Here is a 15,946-nt window from a genome sequence, read left to right on the forward strand (position 1 = left end):
AAGGGCGTGTTAGCGGCGTGGATGGCGGCGGGAGGGTGAAATGTGGGCGACGCCCGCCCCTCGGCTTTCCTTCGTGGGTTGGGTCTGGAGCTTGGGGTTGGTTTTTTGGGTTTTTTTCCCCTTAAACAGCTCTTTCTACATCAATCAAGGCGCTCTGCTGAATTTAGCAAATGAGATGCAGTCCAGCTGTCTGTGAATCGACTAGTATTTGGAGTAGAGAGAAAGATGGGTTGCAGAGGAAATAAATTGTGTTTTATAGCCCTGAGCCAGCTCGTAAGGAGCAAAGCCATTTTGGAAATGTAGTGCTTGGCCAAAATCTGCGTTTGAGTATGGCAGCACTGTTAGTTACATAGGCATTCAATGAAAGGCGAGAAAACGCCTTTGCTCTCACGCACTGTGCTTGGGAAATCTAAACAAGCTATCTTTAAGCTGCTTTAGGGTCATAATCGTCCCGCTGAGATCTGAAAACTACTAGAATGAGAAAAACGTTACTAGAAATGGGATCAGCCTCGTCTCATGTTACTGCCATTTGGAGGAGATAGGAGAAACAGAAAAGCAGGAAAAGGAAGTGCCAGGAAGCGAGAATTGTAATAGAGAAACGGAAAGAAGAGAAACAATCTTCAAAAAAAGTCATCACCCAAACCATTAGTTAAAAAAATTTGTGGCGCTACAAATGTGAATAGCCTTTGCTTGTAATCATCAGTTCAGGTATCACTTGAGAGAAAGTAGATTTCTGCTGCTTGAAAACCACTGGGGAAGAAGGGAGACCTTGTGTCACATTTGGTAGCTTGTTAACTTTTTATTTAAAGAGTGAAAATAGTATAGCAAAGTCTTCATACTATCTTCCCTTCCCCCCCTCCTTAAATGGTGTGCATGAAATCATCAAACCTGGCTAATTAAAACCAGATGACGTGGTGAAGAGTATTGACTCTGCCATGGACTAAAAGGTACATCCTAAAGAATGAACAAATCTGTCTTGAAAGAAGCGCAGCCAGAGGACTCGTTAGAAGCCAGGATGAGGAGACATGGTTGACAGAGTTTGGGCATTTGGTTAGGAAGATGATCCTTGGAAGATGACATCATGCTTGGAAAAATGGAGGGTCAGAGAAGAAAAGGAAGACCTTCAAGGAGATGGATTGACGCACCGACTGCAGCAGTGTAGCACAGCAGGGATTGTGAGGATGGCACCAAATTGGACAGGATTTCCTCTGTTATAAACAGGGTCACTGTGAGTCAGAGCAGATGCTGTGGCTTTATTTTCCTAAGTACACTATGCTGTTATTTTTTTACATGTTGCTGATTTCAATGTCTGTTATTTTTGTTTTGGTTAGTTTTGGAATTGGGGTGGTGGGTTTTTTAGTTTTTTGAGGTTTGGGTTTCTTTGGTGGTAGGGTTTTGTTTTTTTATTGTTGGATTTAATGTTAAGTACTTTTTGATCTACATCTTGGTGCTTTTTAATGCACAAGTTTGGTTGCCAGCTGCAGACCCTCACCAGCCTACCCTGGAGTTACTCCAAAACAGTGCCCCCTGTTGACAGAATTCCTTTCTCCAGTGAAGCCGAATTCTGCTTTCTCCAATGTAGAAAGAAGTAATTTGTTTTAGACTCACTGGACAGCAGGCCCTGGCTCAGGAAATGTACAAGTTTGTGCACACTGCTTCAGTTAATCCTGCTGTCAATCTAGCCAGCCACTGTGACCGATTCATTTGAATCCCTCACGTATTTGATGCCATGGAGACCTGGGCCCATAGAGATCACACGTGTTTTGAATGTACCCACAATGTCCTCCTGCCTGGCTTCATGTCCGTTGCACCTCAGGACCCAACTACGGGTAAGCAGTGACCCCTGCTCACTGCAGGACCAGCCTGTGTTCAGAAGACAACACCCCTGTGCTCAGCCCTCCTCCTGACTTTTCACCTATTTTTTTTGTACCAGGAACTTGAAGGCCTGCAGGGAACTCCATTGCTCTCAGGCTATGCACTGCTTGAGGGCAAATGCATGGTTTCATTTGTTTATTTTTTAGTTACTGGGGTGCTATAAAAATCAATCCAAGATTCTGTGACCAGATTTATATCTGTATTATACAAATATGACCCAAACTAACATTTTCAGTCTTAAATAAAGAATTCACTTCTGGAAATGCCATGAAACATTTATGTTGCATTCATAGGCATGCTATATAAGAACTTTTTTTAAATATAATTGAGTCATTTTCACCTATTATCAGTGTGTATACTTTATGGATATGCAATTTGTGAAAAGCTTAATTCTTTTTTTGTTAACTCTGTAACTTGTGGCCGCTGTGAAGCTGAGCACTGTGACACTGATGTGTCAAATGCGATAATGTTTACCCATGGTGGACAGTGTTTGGTGGTGCTCCCTGTTTAAAACAAGCTTGGAAGCAAGAGTGGCATCCACTTCCTTAAATAGCTTGCTTCCGGAAACCCTGTGAACCTGGAGAAAGGATGAATGTCATGCAAGGGTCAAGGACTTTCATTCATAGGGTCGCCATGAGTTGCCTGCGACTCAACGACACTTAACAACAACAACAACTAGCATTAACAACTAAGACTCAGTACTTATTGTTGTTGATTGCCTTCAAGTTGAGCACGACTTACAGAAACCTTAAGAACAAAAGGTCAGAAGCCCCTCTATAACTATCAACATTAATCAAAGTTCATAGATTTTCTGGAGGCATGTTATTTAGGAAGTGGATGCCATTGCTGCTTCCAAACCTGCCATAGTGTATTATATTCCATTTAGTTGCCTCTGATGTATAGCGACCTGTGTACAGCAGCTCTAAACCCTTCCCTGTCCTGAGCCAGACTCACTAACTCTGACACACCAACCTGCATTGCGCCATTTACTGTATCAATCCATCTCATCCTGGGTCTTCCTCTCCTGTGCTGTCTCTCCACCCTTCCGAGCATGATGTTCTTCTTCAAGGACCAGTCTCTCTTGGCCATGTGCCCAAAGTAAGTGAAGCAGAACATCAAAATCCTAGCCTCCAGGGGACTTGGTTTCATCCTCTCCAAGACAACTATTTGTTTTCTTGGCAGTCAATGGTATGTTCAAGACTGTTCTCAAACACCACAACTCAAAGACATCTATTCTTCTGTGGCTAACCTTGAGGAAAATGGGAATCTCAGAACACTTGATCATGCTTATACAAAATCTATGCTTGGACCAAGAAGCAATCCTCAGAACAGAGCAAGGAGACACTGTGTGGTTCAAGGAAAGGAGTGCATCAGAAATGCATTCTGTCCCCGTACCTTTTCAATTTGTATGCAGAACAGATCATTCAGGAAGCAGGGCTTTATGAGGAGGAGTGTGGCATCAAGATTGGAGGAAGACTCATTAACAGCCTACGATATGCAGATGACACAACCCTGCTTGCTGGAACTGAAGAAGACCTGAAGCGCTTACTGCAGAAGGTCAAAAACTTCAATATGGATTGAAGTTCAACATCAAAAAGACAAAGATTCTCACCCCTGGGCCAACTGACAGCACCATATTAGATGGAGAAGAGGTTGTTAGCAATTGCAGTTTGCTCAGCTACACAATCAAGTCATAGCATCAGCTGTCAGGAAATCAAAAGATGAATTGCATTAGGAAAATAGACCTTTCCAGAGTGCTGAAGAACAGCAATGTCAGTCTAGATACAAAGGTGTGCCTAATCCTGGCCGTGGTCTTTTCATTAAGATTCACTACTAGTTTGATTTATTGTTTGTTTTTTTTTTTAAATTGTAAACATGTCATCTATAAAAGTATTTAAGAAAACAAAAACTTTTATAATAGTTCACTAGAAAGTGCAAGAATTTGCTCTGTACTTTTTATGCTGTCTCTTCTAGTGTAACTCTTTTATTCCTGATTCTAAATAGCATTTAGCCCAGTAGTTTTCTCATCACAGGAAACTCCAAAGAATGTCTCACAGGAAAGACCAAACAGACTCTTTGGATGTACCTCGGCAGATTTCTAAATTAGCTAATATACTGGGTAGAAAATTGGATAGTGGTATAATTGGAAAGGTGGTTGATCATTGCAAAACCATCTGTTGCTAAACTACTTTTTGGTGACTCTCAGATGGCTAATCCTATTGTCAGGTGGGTCACCATGAATGTCTTCACTTACTAAGTACCTTTGGAGCCCACATGATGGTTGGAGGACTATACAGCTTTAAATTATCAAATTAATTCTTTCTGTACAAGTTAGCTGGGGGAAATGTAGCTGGGGAAGGTGGCTTGTGTGTCCAAAGTGGGGCAGAAAGAGTTCTAATTAGCTATATACAGTTGGAATTTCATTCCTCTCAAAGTATAAACACAGTTAAAAATATAAAATTCTTCATTCTTAGTTTATAAAAGTCTTACATGTGAAGCACTGTGTATATGAACTTTGTAAGCAAACTAACAAAAAAAATGAAAAATATCATGACTTTAAAAAGAAAAAGTCTCACAAAAGTATTGTTTGGTTATGGAGTGCTTTTCTGGGTATTAAGTAAGTCAGTCGCTTAGCCATACCAGTAGGTTGTGCAGTGTGCAGTGAAGTGCTGTTCCCATTCCTTAAAGGAATTACCTGCCACTGGGTGTCCAGCTTACTATCTGAAAAGACAAGGTACAGCTTATTTCCATGAATCCAAGGTTCCTCTGCAGAGAGCACCTAAGGTTTTGAAACATGATTTTAAATTGAGGTCATACACAAGACAGGACGAAAAATTTTTATTGAATTAAATATATAAGAGGTAGAAAGAAAATAGAGGACTACAGTGTTATAGTGCAATATATGTTGGGCTTCTTACTGAAAGGTTATCATAGACATGGAAATGCTAAACACAGGCCATTTTAAAATTCTAGGTACTACCTGGAGTAATTCATTATGACAGTGTTGAGTTTCTTTTTAAGAGTCATTCTATTAGTGTCTCTTATCCTTTAAAAGAAAATTCTGGTTTAAGGACTTGCAGCATGGTCTTTAGTTCAAGCTCCCCTAATACTGAGTTTTCAAGACTTTCATAAATAATAAGTTCTACAGTAATTATTTTGTTCATAATAATCCATTACATGTATAGAGTAACCATTTAGTATGTGCAGTGCTCTGCAATATTCAAGTGTAAAACAGGCGTGGATGTCCTTAAAGAATTTTTGGTTCAATGTAATCAAATATATCTATTGTCGTTGTTGTTGATTGCCTTCGAGTCAAGCACAATTCATAGTGACCCTTTGAACAAAAGGCCTAAAGCCTTTCTATAGCTATTGGCATTTATCAAAATTCATAGTTTCTGGAGGCATGTTGTTCACAAAATAGATGCCACTCCTGCTTAAAAACAAATACGTCTACAGAATACCAAAAACCAAACCAAATCCGTTGCCATAAAATTGACTCAACAACTCTGTAACACAAAGTAGAATGTCTACATAATGTTTCCAAAATTGTAATTATGACAGTTTAAAAGCTAAGGTGTATCAGACTCAAGGCTTGAAATTTTCATTTGCTTTCTGTACATCTGAAAACTAGTCATCACATAAGGAATATAAAAGAAGAATTGATGCCTATGAATGAAGATATTGGCAAAGAATATTGACTGTACCATGGACTACACAAATAGATCTATCTGGAAGAAAGTGCAGCCAGGGTGCTCCTTAGAAGCAAGGGTAGTGAAACTTTCCCTCATCTTTGGGCATGTTGTCAAAATGGTCTAGTCCTTAGAGACATCATGCTGGGAAAAGTATGTTGTTGCTGTTGTTGTGTGTCATCCAGTTGGAGCCAACCCATAGCCGACCCTCCAGCGAATTTCCAGAGGCAGTAAATCACACAAGAGGAGAATGCCCATCTTTCTTCCATGGAACAGCTGGTGGATTCTGCATGCCATTGACTTAGCTGTGTGGCTCCTTAGCTAACTGAGGCCACAGTGAAAGAGAAGATCTTCATGGAGATGTATTGACACAGTAACTGATACAACACACCAGTAGCCTTACATATGGCAAAGGTGATGAAAACAATACGTGAAGAGAGTAAGGTTTCACTCTGTGCAGAGAGTCTCACAGTCCGAGTTGACACGCTGGCACCTAATGAAAGCAACCTTTACTAAATTAACTGTCACATCCTATTGTGGCGTTATTGATGGAGTCAATTCACTATCCTTTTGGTTAGCACTTAACCACTGCACCAGTAGGGCTCTGTGAAATACTGTAATTACATTTATTCTTGACAATTTGTTGATGGGAGCTCTTGTGGCCTGGTACTAAGAAGCTGCACTGCAATCCCGAAGGCATGCAGTTTGAATCCACCAGGTAACTCTGGGAGGGAAGGATGGGCAAATCTTTTCCCATTCATTTAACTGCCTATGAAAATCCACTGGAGGGTCAACCATGGTCTCGACAATATACAACAACAATAACAACATCATTATATTCTTTCTGGCCTGATGAATATGAATGGAAATTCCAAAGTTTTTGTTTCTTGTATTTTTGTTGTTGTTCGCTTCTGTTTTATTTTGCATTCTTAGTCTTTAGGTAAAGCATCCTGCTTAAACTAATTTTCCTCTTGATCCCAGTCTCCACTTGAGTCCCTTCAGTTTTCACCTTCCATGCAAAGGACACAAACTTGATTGCTGCAAATGAGGAGGACCAGAAGCACTTGGTGCAGAGGACTGTGGACTGCAGCCTTCAATATAGATACATCTCAACATCGAGAAATCAAAAATCCTCACTAATGGACCAATAGGTAGCATCATGATAGATGGAGAAAAGACTGAAATTGTCAACTATTTCATCTTACTTGGATTCACAGTCAGCATACTCCGTACCAGCAGTCAGGATATCAAGAGATGTATAGCACTGGAAAAGTCTTTTATCAGGGATCTCTCCAAAGTATTGAAGAGCATTGATGTCAATTTAAAGATTAAGGTGCACCTGATTCAAGTGACAGTCTTTCCAGTCACTTGCTATACTTCTGAAAACTGGACAGTGAATAAGAATGACAGGAGGAAAATTGATGTATTTGAATCATGGCATTGGAGAAGAGTGCTGGATACCCCATGGACTGCCAAATGAACAGATAAATATATCATGGAGAAAGTGCCACTAAAATATTCTTTGGAGGCAAAGATGATGAAGCTTCATGTCACATGTTTTGGACATGTTGTTAGGAGAGATTCTTCTTCGGAAGGAGTCTTTATGTTTAGAAAGGTGGGGTCAGTGAAGGACAAGACCCTCAATGAGATTGATACAGTGTCTGAAGCAATGGACTCAGATATGCCAAGGATGATAGCATGACACAGGATAGAGCACGGTCCAGATCTGTTGTTTATAAGGTCTCTATGAGTGCTGCTCAACTCGACAGCTCTTAACAATGGTAACCTCTCCTATGTATCAGGGACTCGACACTTCTGGGACTAGGGGAAAGTGGCGATAAATAGGGAACTCAGATCTTTAAAACATCTCTGTGCTAGACCACTGTTTGTACAAAGCCGCTGCTAAGCATAGCAGCTTTTCTAGTTGGTTACTATAGAGACCATCGACATTAGATGGAGTCATTCTTGGCAGATGCTAGGCAAGTAGACTTTATGAGATGAAGGCCTTGAAAACACGTTTAGAAAACGCAAATGCTAGAAAAGAGAGGAAAGCCTTCATAGAGGAGCTTAGAGGTGATTAATTTTTAGATTTTGGGTTCTTCCAAGACAGATTTGTTTGTCTTTTTGGCAGAATTTGTGCCTGCTAAGACTTTGAATATAGCATACAAGATTCCACCTTCTTGCATCCCTTGTGATTGCACAGTGATTTTTTTAAATTACAGCTTTATTGAAGTATAATTAACAAAACATGTAATTAACCCATTTGAAATATACAATTCTTAAATTTTCACCTTCATCAAAGTATTCTTCAAAACTAGAATGTACAATCAGTGGTTTTCCAGATATTCGCCAAATTATATAATCATAACCATATCAATCGTAGAATATTTTATCTTGTGAAAAATAAAACAATCCTGTGCCATTTATCTGTCATCCCAACCATGTCACTATGACTCCTAAGTCCCCATACTCCTAGTATTAATCAATGACTGATTTATTTTCTGTTTCTATGTGGTTACCTGTTCTAGATATTTCACATAAATGGAATAATTTGTGAACTTTTATGACTGGCTTATTTTAATTGTTGTTGTCATTGTTATGTGCTATTGAGTCTCCTGAAACTTACAGCGACCCTATGTACATTACCTCTGGAAGAGGCCCTATCCTCAGCCAATTTTGTCTTCTCTGACAAACCTAATCTCATTGCTCCGTCACTGAGCCCATCCATCTCATCCTGAGTCTTCCTCTCCTGCGCTGTCTCTCTGCCTTTCCAAGCATGATGTCTCTCTCAAAGGACTGATCTCTCCTGGCCGGGAGAGTATGTGAGCCGGAGTCTCAAAATCCTTGCCTCCATGGAGCAAACTGGTCTCACCCTCTGCCAGACAGACCTTTTTGTTCTCCTGGCAGTCCATGGTTTGCTCAATACTCTTCTCCAGCACCACAGCTCAAAGGCATCGATCCTTCTTCTATCATCCTTAGTCATTGTCCAGCTTCCTGATGTATAGTAAGTAATTGCAAAGACCATGGCCTGGATCTGGTACACCTTAGTCCCCAGATTGACATCGTTGCTCTTCAGTATTTTAGAGAGGTCCTTGACTGCAAACTTTCCCAATGCAGTTCATCTTTTGATTTCTTGACTGCCAGTGCAGAGTATTGATTGTCGGACCAAGCAAGCTAAAGTTATAAACAATCTCAGTCTCTTCTCCATCCATCACGAAGTTTCCAATTGGCCCAGTGGTGAGAATCTGTTTTCTTGATGTTGTCCATATTGAAGTCTACAGTTCTTGACCTTCTGCAGCAAACACCTTATGTCCTCTCCAGTTTCAGCAAGCAAGGTTTGTGTCATCCGCATAATGTAGTTTGCTGATGGATCTTCCCCTAATCCTGTTGCCACATTCCTCCTTATAAAGTCCAGCTTCCTGAATGATCTGTTCTGCATATATATTTAAAAGGTATGGCAATAGGATATATCCTTGACACACACCTTTCCTGATCCTGAACCATATAGCATTTCCCTGCTCTGTGTGGGCTACTGCTTCCTGGTCTAAGTATAGATTTTGCATGAGCACAATTAAGTGTTCTGGGATTCCCATTCTCCTCAAGGTAAGCCACAATTTGTTGTGTCCCACATAGTCAAATGCCTTTGCACAGTCAATGAAATAAAGATAGACATTCCTCTGATACTCTCTACTTTCAGCCAAGATCCATCTAGCATTGGCTGTGATGTCCCTAGTGGCACAGCCTCTTCTAAATCCAGCCTGCCCATCTGGCAGTTCTCTGCTAATGTAGTGTTCCAGTCCATTCTGGATAATCCTCAGCAGGATCTTGTTGCATGTGATATTAGCGACAGCATTCAATAATTTCCATACTCTGTTGGATAACCTTTTTTTTTAATGGGAATAAATAGAACTATTGCGAAGAACTGGGAAGTGGGAGTTCAAAAGGGGGAGTCACCACCACCTGGGTTAAGTGTCAGATCTTTACCAGAGTGAGGCTGCTCACTCCCGAGTACCCATATCAGACAGGGCAGGGCTGCCATGCCCAAGGGTGTATTGATGTCTCTAGGGTGGAGTTACATACCACTCTGATGGACTAATAGAATGGGGCACCTAGAACCAGGAAAGCAACTCTGACATCTCTGTGAGCCTGGAGGGTAGGGCTCAAGCCTGGAGCCTAGAATCCAGAGTGATCGATACATCACAAAGTATTGATCAGATAATATCAGAGAACACAGTATTATTATTTTGAGGCCTTGAGACCTAACCTACAGTTAGGCTTTGGACTTTTCTGTAACTCAGAGTTCTTTTGCCACACTACACTAAAAGCATTACATCTTAGTCTTTTTTGGTCACATGTATAACATTTACTTTTAAAGCCTCACCAGAAGTATATTTACTATCCACACTTGTAACTTTCTGTTACTGATGCCATGTGTATTCTTTGAGATGACAGAGACTTTATGTCTCTTTCCTCATTTTCTTATGAACCCTCATTAGAATTTCCCTTGACATCTATAATTCTAACAATCTCCTCAAAGCAACTAGACTTTTACTAGTAGGCACTTTAAAACTCTTGCATTACCTCATTCCAAAACCACTTCCACATTGTAGGTATTTATTAGGGCAACACTCCTATTTCATCATATCAAATTCAGCCTCACTAGACATAATGCTGGTATTTCAGAAATAATGTCATAAATTTCCTTGATTTAAGAGGCAATAATCGCAGTTCCAGGTGCTGGCTCAAGGGAAAAACTTGGCTCTGGAAGAAGGTCCATTATTTGTTTGATCATCTTCTAGGCATTCATGTGACTTGGAATCTTTTTCCCCAATCCATTCTTATTTTGTTTTTCCCAGAATCGAGATCTTTTATTTTTCTGATTTCTGCTGTAAACTGCTATTAATAAAAATAAAAATAAAAAAGACACCAAACAGAAAACAATCAAAACCACAAAAAGGTGTTAAAATAGGCAGTCTCTGTCCATCATTGAAGCATCAGCTGCTTGAGGTTGTCGTGAAGAAGCGTATCCTTCACGTCACGGAAAACTAGGTGGATGTTCTCCATGTTGATGGCTGTGGTGAAGTGGTACTACGAGGGCTTCTGCTGCTGGTCCCGGCGTTTGTTCCGGAAACAGTCCACCAGGAATTCTGGAGAACAACCACTTGGCCAACTGACTGGAAGAGATCGATATTTGTTCCTATCCCAAAGAAAGGTGACCCAACAGAATGTGGAAACTACAGAACAATCTCACTGATTTCACATGCAAGCAAGATTTTACTGAAGATTATCCAAAAACGACTGGAACAGCACATCAACAGAGAACTGGCAGAAGTCCAGGCTGGGTCTAGAAGGGGTCGTGGTACTAGAGATATTGTAGCTGATGTTAGATGGATCTTGGCTGAAAGCAGGGAATACCAGAGGAATGTCTATCTGTGTTTCATTGACTATGCAAAGGCATTTGACTGTGTAGATCATAACAAACTATGGCTGACTCTGAGAAGAATGGGAATCCCAGAACACTTGATCGTGCTAATGCGAAACCTATACTTGGACCAGGAGGCAGTCGTCAGAACAGAGCAAGGGAACACTGCATGGTTCAGAATTGGGAAGGGCGTACGCCAGGGATGCATCCTATCTCCATACCTTTTCAACCTATATGCAGAACAGATTATCCGGGAGGCTGGGCTCTATGAGGAGAAATGTGGGGTCAAGATTGGTGGACGATTTATCAACAATCTGCGTTATGCGGATGACACAACCCTGCTTGCTGAAACTGAAGAGGACCTGAAGCGCCTGCTGCAGAGTGTCAAGGACTGCAGCCTACAATATGGATTGAGGCTCAATGTCAAGAAGACAAAGATTCTCACCACTGGACCAATTGGCAGCATCAGGATGGATGGTGAAGAGATTGAGATTGTACACAGCTTTAGTTTGCTTGGCTCCATAGTCAACAGTCTTGGCACCAGCAGCCAGGAATTTAAAAGGCTCAATGCCATGGGAAAGTCTGCTGTTAGGGACCTCTCCAAAGTACTGAAGAGCAGTGGTGTCTCTATGGAGACTAAGGTGTGTATGATACAGGCTATGGTCTTCGCAATTACTTGTTATACATCAGAGAGTTGGACAGTGACCAAGGAGGATCGAAGGAGGGTGCTTGGGAGGGTGGAGGGACAGTGCAGGAGAGGAAGGCCCTCTATGAGGTGGATTGATTCAGTGACTGGAATAATTGGGATGGGAGTGTCAGAGACAGTGCGATTGGCACAGGACAGAGTGGAGTTTAGGGCTGTTGTACATAGGGTCGCTATGAGTCACAAGCGACTCGACGGCACATAACAACAACAACAACATGCTTATTTAATCTCTCAAAAGCTATTGATTTGAAATATATTCTTGTTGTTGGATGCCATCAGGTAGACTATGACTCCTAGTGACCCTGTGGACAACGAATCTGAACTTTGGCCTATCCTGCACCATTCTGACCATCTCTGATGTTCTGTAGACTTTTGTTAGGGTCACTATGTTGAGAACCTTATTACTATCTTGTTGAGAATCTTCTTTTCTTTCTCCACCTTTTCCAACTTGATGTCTTTTCCCAAAGACTGAGTCCTCCTGTTAACATGCCCAAAGGATAAAAGATGAAGTTTCATCATCCTCGCCTCTAAGGAGCATCTTGGTTGCACTTCATCCAAAACAGGGTTATTTGTTCTTTTGGCAGTCTATCAGATACTTAGTACTCTTTTCCAATACTGCTTTTCAAAGGCATTGATTCTTTTTCTCTTCTCCTTATTCATTGCCCATCTTTCAGGTGTACAGGAAGTAACTGAAAAGCCCGTGGCTTGAATCAAGTACACCTTAGTCTTGAAACTGATATCCTTGCTCTTTAGCTCTTTGGAGAGGTCCTTGACAGCAGACTTCCCCAGTGCAATGTGTTTTTTTATTTCTGTGTGTGTGTGTATGTGTGTGTGTGTGTGTGTGTGTGTGTGTTTATTTCTTGTTTGCTTTACCATGGGTTCATGGTAGATCCAAGTAAAATTAAATAGTTGACAACTTAAGTTTCTTATCTATCCATCATGATGTTACATGTTGGTCTACTGGTGAGGGGTTTTGGTTTTGGTTTTTTTATTTTGAGAGGTAATCTGTATTGAAGGCTATATTAAAAATACTCAATCTTTCTCACTAACGTAACAAAGACAGCCTCTCAAATGGGTTTATAGCCACAGACCTGTAGAATTTACAGTATTTATTTTGGAGGAGCATAATACAGTCCATAACAACTTCCATGAACCTATATTTTTATTTCTTTTTGTATATACTTGGAAGTGGAATTTCTGCATGACATGGTAACTTCTATTGTGAAGCTATCAGACCCTTTCCAATGTATAAAAGTTTCAATTTCAGACATTTTTTTGTTTTTGTTTTTGTTTTTTATTTTAGCATCTAGTAGGCCTAATGGGTAAGGAATTGTGCTGTTATCCCAAAGGCAGTAAGTTCAAATCTGCTAGCTGCTCTCATAGAGAAAATAGGCAGTCTCCTCCCCTAAGATTTACTGACTCTGAAAACCCATTGGAGAATCAGCTATGAGTTAGTTCCAAAGAGTTTTATTGAGTTGAGTACATACAAAGGGTTATCTCATGGTGATTCTGATTGGCATTTCTCTGATGGCTGGTGATGTTGAGCATCTTTTGTTCATCCTCTTTGGAAAAATATCTTTTTCAAATCTTTTTCCCATTTTACAACTGCCTTTTTATCAGTGATTTGTATGGTTTCTTCAAGTCTCTTGTCAGTATAACTTAATTTCTGACTCATAGTCATAAGATTGAATAGAATTGCCCATAGGGTTTCCAAACCTATAAATCTTTATGGAAGCTGTCTTACCTTTCCCTCCTCAGGGTGGGTAATGGGTTTGAAGCTCTAATCTTTTGGTTTATTGGGACATTTTGGCACTGTATTTGGTGTATTGGGTACAGCTGTATCGGGCTAGATTGCCACCAGAGAGCCTTGATGTGTAAAAATCTTCTGCCTATTCTGTGTATTATCTTTTCACTTTATTGTTGTGGTGTCTCTTGCAGCACAAAAGATTTCAATATTGATGAAGTGCAGTTTATGTATTTTATCTTTTTTTTGTTGTTAGCTTTTGGTGGCAAATACTAAAATCACCACTTAATTAAAAATCATAAAGACTTATGCTGCTTATTTTTTTTCTTCTGAGAGTTTTATAATCTTATGATACCTTATTATATTTTTTTTTCAGTGTAAACGGAATTTTTTAAAGTAATGTAAAGTGGAATACAAATTCATTGTTTGGCATGTAGATGTCTAATGATCCCAGCACCATTTGTTAAAATGATTATTCTTTCACTATTGAATTCTAAAAAAAGGAACATAAATATATGGTTTTATTCTGACCTTTCAATTTTGTTCCATTGTTCCTTACACCTTTACAACATTGTCTTGCTTACTGTACTTTTGTGCTAAGTTTTTCTTAAATCAGGAAGTATGTATGTGAATGATCTGTTCTTTTTCAAGATCGGTTTGCTCTTCAGGAGCCTTTGTGATTCCATATGAGTTTGAACATTGGCTTTCCTTTTCTGAGGGAGAGAAAAAGTTGTAATTTTTATGAGGATGATACTGGAATCTATAAACCACAGTAGGTAATATTAATATCTTAACATTTTTAAGTCTTCCAAAACAAGAACTCGGATGTCTTTCCATTAATTTGATCCTCCCCCCTTAATGGTGTTTTTTAGCTTTCCTTGTGTAAGCTTTTTTATTTCATTGGTAAGAAAACACATAGGTCTCTCTGGGAGAGGGTGAAACCAAGTTTCTCCTTGGAGGCTAGGATTTTGAAGCTCTGTCTCTCATACTTTGGGCATGTGGCCAGGAGGGACCAGTCCTTGGAGAAGGATATCATGCTCAAAAGGATGGAAGGACAGAGCAGTAGAAGACCCTGCATGAGATGGATTGACACAGTAACTGGGGGAATGGGGGTCGGTGTGTCAGAGTTGGTGGGACTAGCTCAGAACAGGGTAGGCTTCAGAGCGATCGTGCATAGAGTTGTTATGAGTCACAGATGACTCGACGGCAAATAACAATAATGACATTTTTTTCTATTTCCTGTTTCATTCCCCTCTGCTCTAATCTTTATGATTTCCTTTCTTTTGGTACACTTAGACTTAGTTTGTACTTCTATTTCTACTTCCTCAATACATAAATATAGTTTACTGATTTAAGAATCTTTATAAGTGTTTACAGATGTTGTTGTTGTTGTTGTTGTTTTTATGTGCTGTTGAGTCACCTGCAACTCATAGTAACCCTATGTACAACAGCCTTAAACCCTGCTGCTGCTGTTGTTGTTGTTATTGTTGTTAGGTGCCGTCGAGTTGTAGATGACTTATAGTGACCCTATGGATGAAAGGCCTGAGCACTGTTCATAGAGTTTTGGAGGCAAGCCATTTTGGAAGTGGATGCCACTCCTGCTTTCAGGCTTGTTTTAATCAGGCATCTCCACCAAACACTGTCCACCACGGGTAACCATTATCACATTTGGCACATCAGTGTCACAGAGTTTAGTATCACAGCAACCACAAGTTACTTCTGTACAGCAACGCACAGACCAGTGCTAAACCGCCTAGAAGAATGTTTCACAAAAAAACAATTCGAACCAGGCCTGAGGGCTGCAGATTAAAATCACCCACCTTCGGCTTGGTAGCATAGCTTTCTGTCCACTAAGCCAATGGAGCCCTCTTTATGTTGTCATTGTTATTGTTGTTAGGTGCCATCAAGTCATAGATGACTCACAGTGAGCCTGTGAACAAAAGGCCTGAGCACTGTACATAGAGTTTTCAGAGGCAAGCCATTTCGGAAGTGGATGCCACTCCTGCTTCCAGGCTTGTTTTAATCATGGAGCTCCACCAAACTACTGCCCACCATACTCTATACTGTGTCAATCTTACTGTCTGATGTACCTACCCTCATTACCCCAGTCAGTGAATTAGTGACTGGTTTACAGTTTGTTGTTGTTGTTGTAGTTATGTGCTGTCAAGTCTCCTTCAACTCAAAGCAACCCTATGTACAACAGCCTAAGCCTTGTTCTATCCTGTGCCAATCTTATTGTCTCTGACCCACCACCCCCATTATCCCAGTCACTGAATCAATCCATCTCATTGAGGGCCTTCCTCTCTTGTGCTGTCCCTCCACCCTCTCAAACATGAAGTCCCTCTCCAAGGCCCTGCCTTGCAACATGTCCAAAGTATTTTGACTTTGATTTATAGATTGTTGTTGTTGTTATGTGCCGTCGAGTCGTTTCCGACTCATAGCAACCCAATGCACAACAGCCCTAAACCCTGCTCTATCCTGGGCCAACCGCACCGCCTCTGACACACCCA

General features: G+C 40.5%; 1 protein-coding gene across 1 annotated transcript in view; it reads left to right on the forward strand.

Moving 5' to 3' along the window:
• MCM9 (minichromosome maintenance complex component 9) overlaps positions 1-15,946 on the forward strand; it is a 122,938-nt gene that overhangs the window by 57,033 nt on the left and 49,959 nt on the right. The gene's annotated exons all lie outside the window — the stretch shown is intronic.

Source organism: Elephantulus edwardii, unplaced genomic scaffold (genome assembly GCF_000299155.1).
Source record: "Elephantulus edwardii isolate Elephantulus edwardi_28Jun2011 unplaced genomic scaffold, EleEdw1.0 scaffold00002, whole genome shotgun sequence".
NCBI classification, from domain to species: domain Eukaryota; kingdom Metazoa; phylum Chordata; class Mammalia; order Macroscelidea; family Macroscelididae; genus Elephantulus; species Elephantulus edwardii.